This window comes from Halichoerus grypus, chromosome X (genome assembly GCF_964656455.1).
Source record: "Halichoerus grypus chromosome X, mHalGry1.hap1.1, whole genome shotgun sequence".
Taxonomy (NCBI): domain Eukaryota; kingdom Metazoa; phylum Chordata; class Mammalia; order Carnivora; family Phocidae; genus Halichoerus; species Halichoerus grypus.
In genome coordinates this window covers 33,456,235-33,476,376 of record NC_135727.1, presented here as the reverse complement: position 1 = coordinate 33,476,376, position 20,142 = coordinate 33,456,235, and the positions used below count along the sequence as shown (strand labels likewise).

Sequence of the window (20,142 nt, the reverse complement as noted above, 5' to 3'; positions counted from 1 at the left end):
GCCCGTGTGCTCCAGAGCGGGAGCCTCCCTCGTGGCCATGGCAGACGGGTGCCTGGCTGTGGGTCCATCTGGGCACACGGGGTTCGGCCCGCTGCCCAGGGGACGAGGCTCCGCTCCCTGGAGCCCCAGAAGCGGGAATGCTCCCCTCCGCCACAGCGGCCGAGACGTGGGAGCCGCCATGTTGGAGCCAGGGAGGGTGGACACTGGCCTGGCCTTTTCTTTTTGTTTTCTTTCTGGCGTGGCCTTTTTTCTTCGCCAAAGGGCGGAGGGAGAGGCCCGTGGGGGAAGGGACGGTTGGCATCCGTGGTGCAATACTGCCATCAAGCGGAACTCCTCGGCGGTCCCGTGAGCCCCGCGCTGCGCCCGCCCCGAGTGGAGAGGCCCAGCAGTGACGTGGGAGTCCCAGGCGGGACTGGAGACGGGCCCTACCTCCGTGGCACCACATCCCACCCCCCCCCGCAACTGCCCCGAGGTGCAGAGCTCCCCCAGGGCAACCTGGGAGGTTCCACGGACGGGTAGCGGGACAGAGCGCGAGGTCCCGGTGCCCTGCGGGTCGGGCACGGGAAGCCAGGGCTCGGCACCCTGGCGGCCGCCATGTCTGGGCGGACGAGACGGGTGCAAGCCAGCCCGGAGGGGGAAGGAGCACCCAGCCGGGCCAGGGGCGCCAGGGAGGCCTTGGGCCCACGCGCGTTGGGTGGCCGCCGTGCCCCTTCCCCAAGGAGCCAGAGCAGGGTCGGTCTGGGAGGGCCCAGGGCCCTGATGTCCCTGCGTCCGGTTCTGAGGATCAGGTGTGGAGGCTAGCCACCCGGTGTCCAGGGACCTGGAGGGTGAGGTGGTCTGCAGAGGCGGCGGGGTAGGGGAGGGGAAGATAGTGGTGGCGGACACCAGGAGGAGAGGAGTCCAGGAGGGACAGGCCCATCCCGGGACGAGCCAAAGTAGAAGCACCAGCAGCCTCCTTAGCCGTTCTCCCCACCCCTTCCCCGTCCCCGCGGCCACCAACCGCCCCCTCCCCCCCCAAACCAGGCCTGGGCCCACGAAGCCCTCGCCTGACACACACAGGGCAGCTGCACCGCCATCTGCAGGGGCTTCCCCGCCTCTGGCGTCTGGCGGAGGCCGGGCCCCAGTGCTCCCCCACCCAAGTCGAGGCCGAGCCGCCCGGCCGAGGCGTCTGAGTTTGCACACTTCGCGTTCTGGGCCACACCTTCCCCAACACGCCACCAGGGCGGGCAGGGCAACGACAAGGAACGGCCGGCTGGCTGGCTCTTGCCTCTGCGTCCCAATGCCACGCTTGCTTCAGAGCTGGCCGTCAACGGACCAGTGTGGAGTGCGTGTCAAAAGGGCCAGGCACCTTGGGACCGCGGGCCCCTTCTCTCCCGCCTGGGGCTCCGACTTCACTCCCAGGCACGCCACGGGCCGTGGGCTCACGGGATCCGCAGAGCAGTTCCGCTTGATGGCAGTATTGCTCCACGGACACCAACCGGCCCTTCCCCCAGGGCCTCTCCCTCCGGCCCTCGCCGAAGAAAAAAGGCCAAGCCCGGCCCCCTAGGCTCCAACATGGCGGCTCCCATGTCTCAGCCACTCTTGTTGCGGAGCATAGTACTTCTGTGGTTTGTGGAGCCGTGTCTTTTTCCCCTCTGGCTCTCCTCAGGTTGCTTTTGTGTCCAAAACTCTAGGTGGATGCCAATGGAAGCTCAGGGGGGCTCCTGGTAGTGGACATAAACCCATCCACGATTCCATCTTCAGCAGGGGTGGGCTGTAGGGTCCCTCAGTCGGCATGGTGGTCATGGGCCTAGGGTCGTATCCTCTAATCACTTCTAGGTTTTCCCTTGCTCATATTCTGACTAGGGCATCCTTAGGTAGGTAGGTTACTTCGAGATGCCTGCCTCCTCTGGCAGCCTCTGGCCGCCAGGCAGAAAGTTTTGTGGTAGTCAATGGGTATTGTCTATCCTGCAAAATAAAGGTATACTTCCTATTGCTAGAGGATTGAGGGTTTTTGAGTGTCTGTCTGTGTACTGCAGGGCTTCCCTGGGATTCAGTGTCAATGGTGGCACACAGGAGTTGGTGTGGATAGTAGCTGTGTGCCACTTGTGAGATGGCAAGCCACCTCAGCGTGGATTTGGGTCAATCTCTGATTGTCTCATATTCCTATCGGGCATCGTAAACACCTGGGTGTGGTTAGGTATCAGGGATTTTCCTAGTTTCTACCTTATTGTTTCTTTTAGCTCCTGGAGAAGCCCTTTGTTTCACTGTGGTCAATCGGGGAATAGGTTTGGAGACATGCCAGTGATACTAAGTGTCCCCTTAGTGCTTCAACAGCTCTTAGACAAAGAGGCAGGGGGAGGTGCCGCTTCTGAGGTACACATTGTTTGAAAGACCTCTCTCCTAATGAGGTGAGATATGGACAGGAGGCAGAGGACTCGAAGAGAACTACATGTCCACCTCCAGGAGCACAGCACTTCACCATATGCTCCGTGTTGAAAAGAAATGGCAATGACACTGTCTTCTGTTCTTTTTCCGTATTTTCTGAGTTTGCATTTAACTCTTTCTCTATCTGAAATTGTCATACTCTGGGTGTTGGTAACACTTTCAATTATAGTGAGTTGCACAAAGCAATACCTAAGGAACCCCCAGGACTGACTGGAGGTCTTCCAGACCCACGCTCGAGGAGAGATGCGTGTCCCTGTCAGGGGCATTCTGTCTGTTTCCACGGCAGTCTATGTGTGCACAGGTAGAGTCTATGCAATTCCACATCGCTTTATGTTCCATGGGACTCCTCGAATCTCAACTTTTTTTAAAAGATGCTATTTATTTATTTGAGAGAGAGATAGAGAATGAGCACACGCATGCAAGCAGGGAGGGAGAGGGAGAGAGAGAATCTTAAGCAGACTCCCCCCACTGAGTGCCTCAGATCATGACCCAAGCCAATATCAAGAACTGGACGCCCAACCAACTGATCCACTCATCACGCCACCCCCCCCGGAACCTCAACTCTTGAGACCCCTAATTTTGGTCACTTCTAACAGGACAGGAGTCACGCAGTGAATCACACCCAAGGTTCCCATTAGCTCTTTCTCCCATATGGCAGTTATCAGGGAGCATAATCCTTCCCTGTCCCTTGGCTGTTGTATAGAAAGTCATACTGGGGAAGGCGTGGGGTGTCATGGCCCAATGCTCCTTTTGCGGGCTACAGGTGGTATCTTTCCTCCTGCCTAGAACCTAGAACAAGAACTTGACTTGAACACACAGCTCTGTCCAGGATATACTGTGAAAGGCTCATAGGACTGACCAACAAGTTCCTTTTGAAAGCAGGGCTGCCACAGAATTGGCACCATGCCCTTGCTGCTTGGACCCTGCCTCTGCCCTTTTCTAAGGCAGGAACCTTGACCAGACTAGTGTCCAACCCTACCTAAGCATGGTGGTGCTACAAGGTCCCTAGCCCACCTGCAGAAGCCTTCAATTATTTTCAGCTACGGTAGGAAGTATCATCCTCATGGCATTTGTATAAAGGCACTTGAAGAAGAAGAAAGAAAACATGTTTGGTTTCTGGTTATACCTTCACACAACATTTTCACTTGGAGGAATGGAAGTACACCTCCTGAAGACTTCATGCTTTCAAGTTCCTTGGTTTGTCAAGAAAGAAAATTAGAGCTCACAGAGAGATCTGTATTTGGCTGCCCTAATATGCTCCCCCAAAATCCCATACCCCCTAGCACATGTACTCTCTTAATATTCTAGCAAGCATTTGTTCCCAAGTTTTCCCTGACCCAGCAGGAGGCCATGGTGCAGCAAGCTAGACCCAAGAGCGATCAGGAGATGATGGGAAGAACAGGTATGGAGAGATCCACTCAAAGCAGATGGCAACAGGCATTACAGGCCTGGCTCTCCTGAAAAGGCCTCCAGTGACCTCTCCCCACATGGCGCTGGGACTGCTGCTTCCATGAGTGACGTGAGGAGCCAAATGTTCTGTTATCTAGTAGTTGGCTTCACAGGAACTGGGGCCCAAGTCAGGCTGAGGCCCAATCCCTTTCCACTCTCCCTGGTCCTGCAGGACACTGACCTTGAATTCCTCATATGGATCGCTGTAAGTAATATACAGAGATGATCTAGGTGCTCATGCATGCATCTCCTTTTTCCTGTTCCACAATCAGGAACTGACTTGAGAGCCTTTTCTACCATGGCTGAAACTCTGGTACTGTACGAAAGTGTCTTGGTGTCAGGAACCTGCCTGGGGAGTCTCTCCTTCTGGAGCCTTGCTGAAATACCACGATCACTGTGTTTTTCCTACGGTAAAATAAACTCTCTTGAAAAAGGAAAAAGAGCACTCACTCACCCAAAACACCAGCACTGGCTTCTTCGTTTTCATTTCTCTTTCATTTCACTCTGCCTCCCCTGCAACGAGAGAGAGCTCATTCAGTATGGAACCACCACGGTGCTGGGGAACAGGATGTTGTGTACATCCCACTCAAGCAACCGAGTGTTTCCGGTTACTATTCCTACTACCTCTGGGGTCAACCAAAACTTCTGAATACAGCAGGGTGAATACATCAACTTCACTCATCCTTCAAAAATTGCACAGATTGTCATTCAGGGGTGTCAGAAAGCAGCTCATACAGAATGCACTGGGTGAAAACTGAAGATAGCTTCCACAGTCTCTTTTCTGAGCCACAGCCATCACCTTGGCATTTATACTCAGAGCTTTCCTCCTCAGTTCTGGACCTGCATGACTATGGAGGGATATCAATGGGTATTTTGGCAGGCCTGCATCCTCCTCCAGAATGGAGTAACAGACCCTTTACTGAGCAGCAACTCATTTGACTCAAAGGGGTACCAGGTATCTCCTCTCTGGTTGTGCTGAGATCCACCACATTGACTTTCTAGGGATGTGGACATTTTCTCTTAAGGATGTGGCAAGTTACGATTTACCAGCCTCTTTCCTCTGTGTGGACGCTGACACAAGAGAATGTATCCTGGTCACACATACCCACACTTCAGTAACCATGACTCAGTATGCTGGTTGAAGAGGGAAGGAGAGAAGTAGAGAAACCCAGTGTCTGACGAGAAGGGACAAGTAAAATAACCTATGCTCTACCCCCTGGCAGAGATGAGGGTACCCTATACTGGGTAGCTATGAGAAAACAAATGGAGAGGATCGAGCAGGCAAGGACATTTACTCGGCACAAATGTGCCAAGGCCAGGATACCTATATGCTGGGAGAGCAGCCAAATGTGAAAGTGTATAAAGTACTATGTAGGACTTGGGGGGTCAGAGAGCAGAATGTAGCATGCCCTCTGTGTCTGTTAGATTTCATTTGCATGCAATCCCTGCAGCATACAGGAAGAAAAATTACATGTGGTTCCCATTGCAGGTAGGGAGTTGGAAGGCAGAGAGACAACTTGGGAGCAGTCACCATGCAACGCTAAAGGCTTTTCTTTGACTGGGCAAAATTTCTATCCAACACGGCATCTCCAAGGCAGTTACGGGGAAAAATACAGAGGGGAAATTTATACATATGCATACACATGTATGACACATAAACATATTTATGTGTCTATTATTAAGGAAAAAGTGAATCCTGAATGAATGAGCAGGTGTTCTGAAGGTAGAATATAGAGACACTCCCAAAGACGACTTCCCAGGAGGGGCTGCTAAACAATGGCCCTCACCTAGGTCATCTGACTGTGTGGATGAAGCCACTGGGCTCTTCATCTGTCCATAGGACTTCACCCCTCCCACCCCCAACCCCCACAACCCACCTGGGGCATTCAGTGGCAGAGTGACTGAGGCTCCTGGAGGTGAGCATGGGCAAACCACCTCCCTGTCTTCTTACCTAACAGGGCCTCTGTCACTTCCTCCATAATGGCCTACTCCTGAGCCCTTAAGCTGGTTGAAGTAGCTGGATGAATGCAGAAAAGAGGTAATAACTCAAAGAAAAGAAAGAAAATCCAGGTCCTGGTGACAGTTACTGCTATGGAATCAATGTCCTCAGAAAGTAAGGATTCTGCCCCAAAAGAACCATATGGGTATCCATACAAAAGTTTGCAGAGAAAACAGGGTCCCAGTTCCCAGGATATCCACATTTAAAACTCTTAGATGTGGTGATGAATCCACAGACGTATGTATTCTTTCGGATGTTATTATAGGTATAGTCTCACTGCCATTAAGAATCCAAATATAAGAGATACCACTTCCCCCAACACCCCAGTACAGTCAACCCCATTTGGGGACTTAGTTGGCCTTAGAGTCGTCAGGAACCTTTTTTGATCCTTAAAGGGCAGAGGGAGAAACGTCACAAGCACGCATGCATGGCATTTCTGGAGCAACAGTGCCATCAAGCGGATACTTTTTGAGCAAAGCCTGCAGCACCTTCCTGTCTTCTGCTGAGAAGGCCTGTGAGGGGACAAAGGGTGGTACTGGGGCACCCACAAGATTCTGGGCCAGACCCAGAACACCCCCAGAATCAGTGGGGAAACGACACAGGGTGGATAGAGACAGAACTTGACCATCAAGCAGCATTGGGCTGCCAGGATGCAGGCCTCCCCGGGCTGTGGGGGCGTGGCCTCGGCAGCCGCCATGTTAAGAAACCAGGAGCTGAAGCTCCAACTCCAGGGCATCTGGCCTGTGGATCCTTGCCCTTGGTGCAGGAACAAGCTCAGCCAGTGAGGTCCCTGGGGTCTCAGGGCCACGGGTAACCCAGGACCAGAGGCCCCAAGCTCAGCTGCCACCCCTTGGTGGGGGTAGCACCTTTTAGACAGGATGGAAAATTTCCTGATTATTTGGTACTAGACCCAGACAAGGAAGAGTAATGCAGGTACACTGCAGGTTTGAGCTAGAACTGTGTTTTGTTTACTTTGGCTCCCTATACAAAGAGAATCTGGGTTTCAGGCCCCAAAGTATCCCAGAAAGCCCTACCTGTCCCATACAACAGAGGCTGTAGAAACAGAATGAAACAGGACAGGATCAGTATACTGAGATGGACATCATCCTCCAGAGTGAAGGGATCCAGGTCTGTTTTCTGCACTACTTGTTGGGAACGTCACAGCTCAGAAGCATCCTATTCCTCAACCTCCCTCCCACTATATGAGTGTATGACATGGGTCCTCGTTTAGGGACTCTCCTGGGATTTCCTGTATGGGGTCCATGTTCTATAGGTGGCCAGAGGGGTATACTGAGACCACCTTGGTCTAGGGAACAATCAGACCATGTCGATCAGGACCTGGCCCTGGGAGCTCAGCAAAAAGTTCAATCCCAAAAGGCTATGCCTACATAAGGCCACAAGTATAAAATGAAGGAGCAGTGGGTTTCCCACACCCTTCCAGGAGGGGTGAAATCAAGGAGTGTGTGTGGAGGAAGAGCTGAGCCTGGAAACTTGCTCCCAGACAGCCTCCTCAGCAGGTAAAAGCTAGGCAAAGAGCATGAGCTACCCCAGAGGTTCTTCCAGAAGCCGGCTATCAGAACAGCTGAAGTCTAAAATGAATTGCTGTGTGCCCAGGAGTATGTGCCTTGTTCCTGTCTTTGAGAGACATGCTTGATCTGTGGTGGATATGGGGGAGGGGGGCATCTCTCAACAGCTGTGAGCTTTAAGCACCATCTTCAGACCTCTTGATTTCCCAGCTTTGGGGGCAGGCATGGGGTTGAGACCTTGGAGATCCAAGGGTGAATGGAAGCCAAGGCCATTCCTTATCATCACTGAAGTGAGTCTCAGGGAGTCTTGGGGAAGGTGGCCAAGAATGCCAAAGGCAGCAAATTACTGGCTAGGGAATCTGCAATGCTCTGCTAAGCCACAGATGGGTCTGGAAGTCCTGGATCCTAGAGACACCAACAAATGACACCACAGTTGGTAAGACTGAACTCAGGCAAAGGGCTCCTTCAGCCTGGCTCCTTTTTCCTGGTGTGGGCTGGTCCCTTCTGGACTCTGCTTGCTTGCTTTCACTGGGCCTCAGACCCTTTAGCACAGGGTAGCCAGGCTCCACATTTCATCTCTGAGCTGGACAGAAGAAGGTCACTGTCCTGTTTCTAGGACTGCCAATCGCAGCAGCCCTCCAGTGCCCACAGTAGTGTTTGGCTGGGCTTTACTCGGCCCAAGAGAGGCTTTCAGGGCCCTGGTCTGTCCAGGCCAAACCTGCTCTTGCTACAAGGGGAAAGGGCACTTGGCCAAATGCCTACAGCCTTCTGGCTGGGGCTCCTTCCGAGGGCTTCCTCTACTCCTGCCCAGACATATCCACCACTAGGGTGCCAAGCCTTAGTTTCCTGAGCCAGACCCACCAGTCTCCTAGACCATGATCCTTATCACAGTGCCAGTCTCTGGAGCTTCCCCAACCCAATTCCGTCTTGGGTCATGCTTACCAACCCACCCCCCCCCACCCCACCCCTGGCCTAGTGGGTCTCCTGACCTCCTAGGGACACACTGTCCTTGTCTAACACTTCACCCTCATCTCTCCTCCCCCAGGAAGTGATGGTGCAGGGTAGGTGGGATTTGCAAAGTATTTCCTCTTGGTGGCAGTACTGCACCAGAAATGCCAATGTGCCCTTCCACCCCACGTCCTCTCCCTCCACCCTTTCCTAAGGAAAAAAACACCAACCTGTGTGCAGTCTGGCTAACACAAGGTGGCTCACCATCTTGGCCACTTTAGGGTAAAGGGGCAAACACCTCAAAATCTGGCGCTCCATCCTGCAAGGCCTGGTCTCTGTAGAATCTTCTTGGACTGCCTTCAGGACACAAAGGCAATGACTCCCCATCTAGGCACCCTAGCAGTGGATCTGAAAGTAACTCTGGCTGTTTCTTTAGCACTCCACATTTGCCAGCCCCTCCAAAAACATCCTGACCATGAGGTCTCATGTAGCTTGATACAAAGACAGTTGGTCTACAGGCACCAGGAGAGGTCAAGTAAGGTAAATCTCTAGTTGCAATACAATAATCCTGTTAACCTGGTTTATGTTACATGACTGTTCATACTTTTCAGATATGGATTATTATATATGGGTCAGAAATGGAACTACATGGTATTCTAAAGACACCTGTCCTTGTATCTGGCCTATATTCATTTTCCCAGTGCTTCCTACGAGAAGATTTTTAATGAAAAACACGTAAGATTTCTGTACGCTTGTGAGAATTTGTGCATTTCACTGTGAAGCATTTCATACGAAGGCATAAGCCTTTGGTCCTATTTCTGAGCAATTGGCACATGCTATATGATGAAGACTACTTGATGTCAGGTACACCTCTAGAATCCACTTTTCAAGACTGTGGCAGATGCAAGGGGGAATAATCTCCAACGTGTACTGAAGGAACACACTGGCCAGGTAAAGTGTCTGAAGACAATATAATCAGAAGGAAATTCATTCTGCTGGTGTGCCCACGTCCCAATTCCCCAGCTGCCCGCACATTGTTCTGGCTGGGAATATACAGACAAATCATGTTTTCTTTTGTGTTTTTTGTTTGTTTGTTTTTTTCCTCTTGATCTACACATTTTTTTTTTAATTTTATTATGTTATGTTAGTCACCATACAATGATCTACACATTAATGTACTGCTCCAGAGGCCCGATGTGACTGAAGGCCGTTAGAAATCTTTTAAATCAATTGAGAAAAATCAAGCAAAATTCTAAAGAGCCTCCACTGCATGCCACAGACCTCCAAAGAAAAGCAAGTCACAATCTTATGTTATCCTTTTCATCCTCAAAAGATTGTCCGATGCTTGACAGCAAACTGTTTAGGTGGACGGTAAAATGTCTGTTTCTACCTCAGTCTATGTGTGCACTGACATAGAGGTGTACACATATCCACCCGGATATTTCTTTCTGGTTTCATATTGAAGGAGACTCATCAAACTTCAACCCTTCAGGAACCTTTCTGCGTGTCCCCCTCAAAAGAGGACACACTTCTCCCAAGGATTCAGGCCCACGAGGACCACCATCTCATTCTTTCTATGGCAGGCAATGTATATTCCGTCCCATAGCTGAATAACAGGACATCCCACTAATTTACCTCTAGAGGTCCTTCTGGTCCCTTTCTACTTCTCAACTCTACAAATCCTGAGTTAAAGACACTCTTGGATGCACTCCTCTGCTCATTTATATGTGAATATAATTCCCCTCTGCATTTTCAGAGAAGCAACAGAATGAACCAAAATTCTCATGTACTTTCAATTTTTGGATCAATGTTGCCAAATGGTTTTCCAAGAGGCTCGTACCTAAATGCATCCTGCCCAGTATTAGATGTCCCAATTCTAACAGAACTGGCTAGTCTTTTTCATTGAGCTCAATATAAAAGGTAAAAGGGGTATATACTGATGAATATACAAATGCCTGCCTCCATTTCCTTATGTTTCCTCGGCTAAAGTAGGTTTACATTGAGATGGAGTTCAACTGATCAGTCTAAAGTTTCGTGGATGCTTGGGCTTTAATCAGGTTTAGAAAGCCCCCTTTCATGCCATCCTTTGAACTAGATTCTCCAATTTTCAAACATTTTAGTTTAGCTCTCATCAGCAAATAAGGCCCTATGTACAATCAAAGCACAAATAGGAATAGAAGACCCTAAAGAACATGATTAGTATTGTGTATTCCATAGTTTGAAGAGAGCCACTGTATATCATGTTTAATCAGGCCTTGAAAAGAAAAGGCAATAGAGATTTGTTTTATTTTGATCCTCTTAAACTCTTTTTTTTTTTTTTTTAATTCTGGTTTACAGGTTCCACCATACTCTGAACTTAGCCCACCTTGTTAGGTACACTAGGGTGTCTATGCCCTTTTCAAATTAATCAATTGAGATATAGATCACCTTCTGGAATCACTGGATTAATGTCTATTGCCCACATGTCTTATCTGCAATGGTCAAGCCAGCCTGCTCTCCTTGGCTTCCAGTTAGATTACCAAGATCCTCTTATTTGGAAAGATACCTGGGACCTCAAGTGGGAGGTTCACTCTATCACCATGTCAGTGTGAACCCTTGTCAAAAGGGTACACTGAGACTATTACCATGCTCACAATATTGGGGTAGAGACCACATGAGACTGTGTGGATCAGGATGTTGGCCTGTGCTCAGCATATAAGGTCTCAGTCAGCATCTTTCCCACATAACATTAACTTTCAAAATCTTTAGAATTTCAGCAAATGTGTTAAAGAAGAAATGCAAGGGTTTCAGCACCCTCTAATGAGATGTAAAAAAAAAAAAAAAAAGTAGTAACATTTGAATTCCGTTTGCAACACTGCACTGTAAGAGAGAAAATATTTCAGAGAAATTGATTTGTAACTTTTTACCCAAGTTTTACCCACCCAATGCTGAAAAATCCTATGCTTTCAATTTTTTCCACCTTTCCTAGGGTTGATAAGAACCAATATGGAAAATACTTATATCCTTCACTGACACCTAGAGGGTTAACAAAATTCTTAATAATCAAGTAATCAAGGACTCTATCAATTTTTTCAGCCCAATTCCATGGACAAATATCCCCTTACAAAACAGAATAAAGGGATTTATATTACCAACAATTAAGGATTATATACCTAGGAATAATCTAACAAAAGCATGAAAAACTTACATGAGGTAAACTTTTAAGTGTCCTGACAGACAGAAAAGCACACTCAAACCACAGTAAAGATGTATTATATTCTTGAATAAAAAGATTCAACCTCTTGAATATATTAATTCATCATCAGTTGATTAATCAATCTATTCTAATCCCAAGAAAAATCCAAAAGGCTTTAGAAGACCTTGTTGTTGTTTTCCATTATTCATAAGGGACAACAAAATAAACAGGTAGGAATATCAGGTGGGTTTTGATAATGAACAGCCATGTGGTAGGATGACTAGCTCTACCATATATACAGAACACAAAGACCAAGAATAGACCCCAAAATGGGCCACTTTCTTACACCATACACAAAAATAAACTCAAAATGGATTAAAGATCTAAATGGAAGAACTGAAACCATAAAACTAAAACACACACACACAGGCGGTAAACTCTTAAGACATCAGACATCAGCCTGGGCAATATTTTTCTGGATCCGTATCCCAAGGCAAGGGCAACAAAAGCAAAAATAAACAACTGGGACAATGGTAAATTAAAAAGCTTTTGCACAGTAAAGGAGACCATCAATAAAATGAAAAAGCAACCTACTGAATGGGAGAAGATATTTGTTAATCATATATCCAATAAGGGGTTAATACCCAAAATATATAAAGAACTCATAAAACGCAATAACAAAAAAACAACTCTATTAAAAAATGGCCAGAGGACCCCAACCGATATTTTTCCAAAGACATACAGATGGCCAACAGACATATGAAAAGATGCTCAACATCACCTAACATCAAAGAAATGCAAATCAAAACTACAATGATATATCACTTCACACCAGTCAGAATGGCTAGTATCAAAATGACAAGAAATAACAAGTGTTGGTGAGGATGTGGAAAAAGAGGAACCCTTATGCACTATTGATGGGAATGTAAATTGGTGCAGCCACTATGGAAATATGGAGGTTCCTCAAAAAATTAAAAATAGAAATACCATACAATCCAATAATTCTACTATTGAGTATTTACCTGAGGAGAACAAAAGAACTAATTCAGAAAAATATATGCACCCAATGTTTACTGCAGCTTTACTTAAAATATCCAAGATATGGAAACAACCCAAGTGTCCACTGACAGATCAATGGATAAAAATGTAGTATATATATATACACAATGGAATATTACTCACCATAAAAATAATGAAATCTAGCCATTCACAACAACACTGATGGACTTAAAGAATATTAACTAAATGAAGTCAGACAGAGAAAGACAAATATCATATGATTTCACTTACATGTGGAATCTAAAAAACAAAACAAAACAAAAAACAAGCATTCTCAGAAATACAGATGATAAACAGGCGGTTGCCAGAGGGGAGGAGGGTGGGGTAATGGGTGAAATAGGTGAAGGGAATTAACAAGTACAAACTTCTAGTTATAAAATAAGTTATGGGGATGAAAAGTACAGCATAGGGTATATAGTCAATAATATTGTAGTAACTTTGTATGGTGACAGATGGTAACTACACTTACTCTGAGCATTTCATAATGTATATAATTGAATTGCTACGTTAGACACCTGAAACTATTTTTTAAAAAATTTTATTTATTAATGTGACACAGAGAGACAGATCACAAGTAGGCAAAGTGGCAGGCAGAGGGAGAGGGAGAAGCAGGCTCCCCGCTGAGCAGAGAGCCTGATGTGGGGCTCGAACCCAGGACCCAGGGATCACGCCCTGAGCCAAAGGCAGACGTTTAACCGACTGAGCCATCCAGGCACCCGCTGAAACTATTTTTTAAGTGTATTTATTTTTAGTGATCTCTACACTCAATGTGGGGCTCAAACTCACAACTCCAAGGTCAAGAGTTGCCAGCCGACTGAGCCAGCCAAGGCACCCCCACCTGAAACTAAATACTATATGTCAATGACACTTCAATAAATTAAAAAAAAATAGACCCAAAGACATACAAGAATTTAGCATACAGGGGCTCCTGGGTGGCTCACTCAGTTAAGCATCTGACTTCTGCTCAGGTCATAATCTCAGGGTCCTGGGCTCAAGCCCGCATCAGGCTCCACACTGGGTGGGGAGGCTGCTTGTCCCTCTGCCCCCCCTGCCCCAACTTGTGCACACTCTCAAATAAGTAAATAAAATCTTTAAAAACAAACAATTTAGCATACAAAAGGTAGCCTCCCAAATCAGTGGAGGTGAAGACAGATTTGGGACAAAGGGGTACCCATCTAGAAAAGATGGATCCAAGAATTAAATGTGCAATGAACAGAATCATACAACTACTAAAAGAAAGCATGGGCTGATTCCATTGTAAATGTGCAGGAGGGAAAGCCTTTCGATCTTTGATTTAAAACCCATCAAAGAAAACATGGATACATATGAACAGGCAAAATTCACCATATTAAAAAAAACCCTCATAATCAAAGTCAGAAAAGCAATGATAAATAAGAAAATATTTTCAACTCACACTTTAGAGGACGCTTTAGAAATAATTTCGGTACCACCCAACAGTAAAAGATATTAACAGCCCACAGAGAAAGAAACACAAAAGTACCCTAAATATACAAAAAGATTCCCTACCAACTCATAAGGAAAATCTAAACAAAAATTGCACTGTTGTACAATTTCTTACACATCAAGGGTTTCTACTCATGACCTGCCCCTCTGAGGGGCTTGTATTACTAGTTTATTGTATTAACTTTTTATGTATTAACTATTTCTGGCCCTATGTTGAATCTGGCTCATCTTTTAAAAAAAAAAGATTTATTTATTTTAGAGAAAGAAAACACGATGGGGAGAGAGAATCTCAAGCAGACTCTGCGCTGAGCATGAAGCCTGACATGGGGCTCGATCCCAGGACCCAGAGATCATGACCTGAATCCAAATCAAGAATTGGATGCTTAACTCACTACACCACCTAGGCACCCCAAATCTGGCTCATCTTAAGTGGTCTCAAGTCATCACTTACTATTTTCTTGCAAGGATTTATCCTACACATGCAGAGAGTAAAATGCCATTTCACAGGCTGATGTTTTCACACAAAGTGTGGAGCCAATCTCTTTGAATACATAAAATGGGTGCTGTCCCTCATGTGAAAATCCCTAACCCTTACGTTTCAATTGCTATCTCATGCCATCAAATCTTCTTTGCAGAACTTAACATGAGGTGTTAAATTGTGGAAATGAGACTAAACATTTGCCTCAGTATCATAATTTTGCATTTGAGTATCCCCTGTTCCCAAAAGTTTGAGTTACACCACTTCACTTTTATGAAAGACCAACATTAGTATGGTAACAGCTTTCTTCCAGAAAGCGACAATTCTCAGATTTCCTTCAGTTAGCAAAAACCAGTACTACTCTCGGACTTCCTTAAAAGTGATGTGGTGTAACATGAACTTTCAAATTTTCAGAAAGTGCGGGATACTCTTGGCTTTATGCCATTTCAACTTAGGGTAAGTTTCATAGAAATGTTCTTTAATTTCTGATAGCAGGGGAAACATGTATTGCCACTAGCCTTCATTATCTTTGATAAACTGAAACTGCTTCTTTAAAAAGCTTGTTTCTTTCAGATCCTCCTATTGCATAGAAAACTGTAAAAAGATGAAAATGTACACCACCAGTAATCCCATTGCTTGGGGAAAGCCCCTGAAAATTTGGGGGCTTGGTTAAATGCATAGGCAGAAACAGATAATTATTTTAGGTCAAAAATTCATTACTAACATCTGTGCTGTTTGATAACCATCAACTTTTCCAAAAAATTGTGTTTAAAAATTGTAATTTAAATTCCTATTTTGGGGGCGCCTGGGTGGCTCAGTTGTTAACCATCTGCCTTCCGGCTCAGGTCATGATCCCAGGGTCCTGGGATCGAGCCCCACATCGGGCTCCCTGCTCCACGGGAAGCCTGCTTCTCCCTCTCCCACCTCTCTCGCTGTGTCTGTCAAAGAAATACAATCTTTAAAAAAAAAATAAATTCCTGGGGCGCCTGGGTGGCTCAGTCATTAAGCGTCTGCCTTCGGCTCAGGTCATGATCCCAGGGTCCTGGGATCGAGCCCCGCATAGGGCTCCCCGCTCAGCCAGGAGCCTGCTTCTCCCTCTCCCACTCCCCCTGCTTGTGTTTCCTCTCTAGCTGTCTTTCTCTCTCTGTCAAATAAATAAAATCTTTTTAAAAAAATAAATAAATTCCTATTTTGTCTTTAAAAGAACAGAGATGTGGTTAAAATATGGTCTGAAAGAGTCTCATCAAAATTCTACTCCCTTGGAGTAAACACAATCAACAGCATGGTCCTTCCACCTACATTTTTTTGTTCATGAATGGCCAAAAGGACATGTGCATCTGGATAGGCAGGTGACATACAAACACATGTGTATAACATAAACTTTTGACCTTTGTTCATTTCTATTAATTATATAACCTACTTCTTTTTTCAGATTTCACTAGGGACTGAACAAGGTGTGACATGTGTCATAAATAATCAAATATGGACAGAACAGATTTATGGGAGTTCTGATGCTACAGAGTAGGAACCATTTAATGAGTGAAATACAGTAAGGTTGTAGAACTAATGACAAGCTCTTAAAAGTTTTAAATACACAGGAATATAAGAGGCTGGATTTCACGCAAAAATTGCTAAAACTGATACAGGAATTCAGCAAAGTCGCAGGATATAAAATCAATGCACAGAAGTCAGCACTAACAATGAGGCAGAAGAAAGAGAAATCGAGGAATCGATCCCATTTACAATTGCACCAAAACCCGTAAGAGACGTAGGAATAAACCTAACCAGAGAGGGAAAGGATCTGTACTCTGAAAACTATAGATCGCTTATGAAAGAAATTAGGGAAGACACAAAGAAATGGAAAAACATTCCATGCTCATGGATTGGAAGAACAAATATTGTTTAAATGTCTTACCTACCCAAAGGAACCTACACATTCAATGCAATCCCTATCAAAATACAATCAACATTTTTGACAGAGCTGGAACAAACAATCCTGAAATTTGTATGGAACCAGAAAAGACCCCGAATGGCCAAAGGAATGTTGAAAAAGAAAACCAAAGCTGGAGGCATCACAATTCCAGACTTCAAGCTGTATTACAAAGCTGTAGTGATCAAGACAGTATGGGACTGGCACAAAAACAGACACACAGATCAGTGGAACAGAACAGAGAACCCAGGAATGGACCCTCAACTCTATGGTCAACTAATCTTCGACAAAGCAGGAAAGAATATCCAATGGAAAAAAGACAGTCTCTTCAACAAATGGTGTTGGGAAAATTGGACAGCCACATGCAGAAGAATGAAACTGGACCACTTTCCTACAGCATACACAAAAATAAACACAAAATGGATGAAAGACCCAAGTATGAGACAGGAATCCATCAAAATCCTGGAAGAGAACACAGGCAGCAACCTCTCTGACCTTGGCCACAGCAACTTCTTGCTAGACATGTCTCCAAAGGCAAGGGAAACAAAAGCAAAAATAAACTATTGGGACTTCATCGAGATAAAAAGCTTCTGCACAGCGAAGGAAAGAACAAAACTAAAAGGCAACCTACAGAATGGGAGAAGATATTTGCAAATGACATATCCGATAAAGGGTTAGTAACCAAAATCTATAAAGAACTTACCAGACTCGGGGTGCCTGGGTGGCTCAGTCACTAAGCGTCTGCCTTCGGCTCAGGTCATGATCCCAGGGTCCTGGGATGGAGCCCCACATCTGGCTCCCTGCTCAGCGAGGAGCCTGCTTCTCCCTCTCCCACTCCCCCTGCTGTGTTCCTTCTCTCGCTGTGTCTCTGTCAAATAAATTAAAAGTCTTTTTAAAATAACTTATCAAACTCAATACCACCCAAAAAAAATCTAGTTAAGAAATGGGCAGAAGACATGGGGCGCCTGGGTGGCTTAGCCGTTAAGCGTCTGCCTCCGGCTCAGGTCATGATCCCAGGGTCCTGGGATTGAGCCCCACATTGGGCTCCCTGCTCAGCGGGAAGCCTGCTTCTCTCTCTTCCACTCCCCCTGCTTGTGTTCCCTCTCTCGCTGTGTCTCTCTGTGAAGTGAATAAAATCTTTTTTTTTAAAAAAGAAATGGGTAGAAGACATGAATAGACATTTTTTCAAAGAAGACATCCAGATGGCTAACAGACACATGAAAAGATGCTCAACATCACTGGGCTTCAGGAAAATACAGATCAAAACTACAATGAGATACCACCTCACACCTGTCAGAATGGCTAAAATGAACAACACAGGAAACAAATGCTGGTGAGGATGCAGAGAAAGAGGAACCCTCTTACACTGTTGGTGGGAATGCAAACTGGTGTAGCCACTCTGGAAAACAGTATGGAGGTTCCTCAGAAAGTTAAAAATAGAACTACCCTACCACCCAGCAATTGTACTATTAGGTATTTACCCAAAGGATACAAACATAGTGATTTGAAGGGGCACGTGCACTGCAATGTTTATAACAGCAATGTCCACAATAGCCAAAATATGGAAACAGCCCAGATGTCCATCAACAGATGAATGCATAAAGATGTGGTGTACACACACACACACACACACACACACACACACACACACAATGGAATATTACTCAGCCATCAAAAAGAATGAAACCTTGCCATTTGCAATGACATGAATGGAACTAGAGGGTATTATGCTAAGCAAAATAAGTCAGAGAAGGACAAATACCATAGGATCTCACTCATATGTGGAATTTAAGAAACAAAACAAATGAACATAGGGGAAGGGAAGGAAAATAAAATACGATGAAAATTGAGAGGGAGGCAAATCATAAGAGACTCTTAACTCTAGGAAACAAACTAAGCGTTGCTGGAGGGGAGGTAGGTGGGGGGATGGGGTAACTGGGTGATGGGCATTAGGAGGGCATTTAATGAATGAGCACTGGGTGTTATACGCAACTAATGAATCACTAAATTCTACCTCTGAAACTAATAATACACTATATATCAATGAAATTGCATTTAAATTTAAATAAAGAGCCTGGATTTCTTCACTCAGGTCACTTTACCTCTTCAAATTTAGCTCCCCTGCTAAGTTACAAATCAGGAAGAGCACAAACGACTTGTGAAAATTAACCCTAGTCTCACAAGTCCTATCAGTCCATTTAAAATAATGTGAATGACATCTCCTCATATTCTTTTGCAACCTATTGTGTGAATCCAATGGTTTCACTTAAACAATTTACTTTATTTTTTAATTTACATCACGTGCCCTCCTCAATGTCCATCACCCAGTTACCCTATCTCCCCCACCCCCTCCCCTCCAGCAACCCTCAGTTTGTTTCCTATGATTAAGAGTCTCTTATGGTTTGTCTCCCTCTCTGATTTAAATAAACAATTTATAGGACGGAATAGTTTCCTAGGCCAGTCGCTGGAACTGGGTTTTTTGCAAGATTTTCAAGAAAGTTTGTCAGAAATGAGTAGAGGATTGAGCCCAACACGGCCAAGAAGGACACCTATTTTTTTCCTCAGTCCCTAGAAGCAGCATGTTTCTTTACACGAAACGTTACTGCTCTCGGGATACATTCTGAGAAGCCCTCCATCCAAACCGACCAAGCGGAACCTCCCGCGGCCACGCAAATAGGGAGGAAGGCCAGGGGAGAGAGGGGAGAAGGAATCCAGGAATCCGCGGGCCCACCCACAGCCACAGGGAAACGCTCCCAGGCCCACCCGCCGGCCGCGGAGGCCCCAGGGGCGCTACGACCAGGCTCTCCCCCCTACCCCCGCCGGGGCACAGAACCTAGAACGTAGGCGGCGGTCCAATCCCGGCGCTCACGCCCGACTTCGCCCCGCCTCGCCCCCCCCACCCGCCTGTCCCTCCAAGCCGTCGGGGCTGCAGCCACCGAGGGCCTAGGTAAGCACGCCGGGCACAGGCTGCCCACACGCTGGGGGACAGGGAAGGTCCTCGGGCCCGGAAGGGCCGCCCAAACCCGGCCCCCGTCCCCGGGCCCCCTCCCATCCCAGAAAGGAAAGGAAAGGAAAGGCAAAGGGACAAAGGCCAAGGGACCCACCTGACGGAGGCCGCGGGCCTGCGGGAAAAACCAGGTGAGCTCCGGCGCTCACGCCGGGGTAGACGGTGTGACTGCGACCCCAGCCCATCTCTGCCGTAAAGCAGCGCCCTCGAGGCCTCGGCTAGGCCGCAGCCCCTCCCCCCAGCGTTGGCGTCTCCTCCTATTCCCTGGAGCCGGCGGGGGCTGGAGATACGGGGTCTTGGGGGAGGGGGTGAGAATCCGGGTTCCTCGGTGTTGGCCCCGCCCAAGGGAGGGGTGGGACATCCTCAGAAGGTCCCAGGTGCAAGAAGGGGCGGAGAGGGGTGGACCTGGGAAAGTCAGAGCGGAAAGCCGTGTTTCGCCATTTGCTCCGGAAAATCAGTTTGTCCGCCTTGTAGGGTCCCTGCCGGCAAGACGATGAATGTGCTGAAACAAATCGAAAATTTACCCTTCAACAGTTGCAAAACTACTTGGAAAAGAAGTTTAAATAAATACACTTCCAGGGCGCCTGGGTGGCTCAGTTGGTTAAGCGACTGCCTTCGGCTCAGGTCATGATCCTGGAGTCCCAGGATCGAGTCCCGCATCGGGCTCCCTGCTCGGCAGG

At 46.7% G+C, this 20,142-nt stretch overlaps 1 long non-coding RNA gene across 1 annotated transcript in view; it reads right to left on the bottom strand.

The window, feature by feature from the left end:
• The window catches only part of LOC118529781 (uncharacterized), a 72,848-nt gene extending 52,999 nt beyond the window's left edge, over positions 1-19,849 (bottom strand). The window contains exons 1-3 of the long non-coding RNA XR_013444505.1: positions 19,560-19,849; positions 17,159-17,323; positions 4,331-4,389 (exon numbers count right to left, since the gene is read on the bottom strand). This is a non-coding gene — a long non-coding RNA (uncharacterized LOC118529781). The remainder of the gene's footprint in view (positions 1-4,330; positions 4,390-17,158; positions 17,324-19,559) is intronic.
• Between the last annotated feature and the right edge of the window lie 293 nt (positions 19,850-20,142).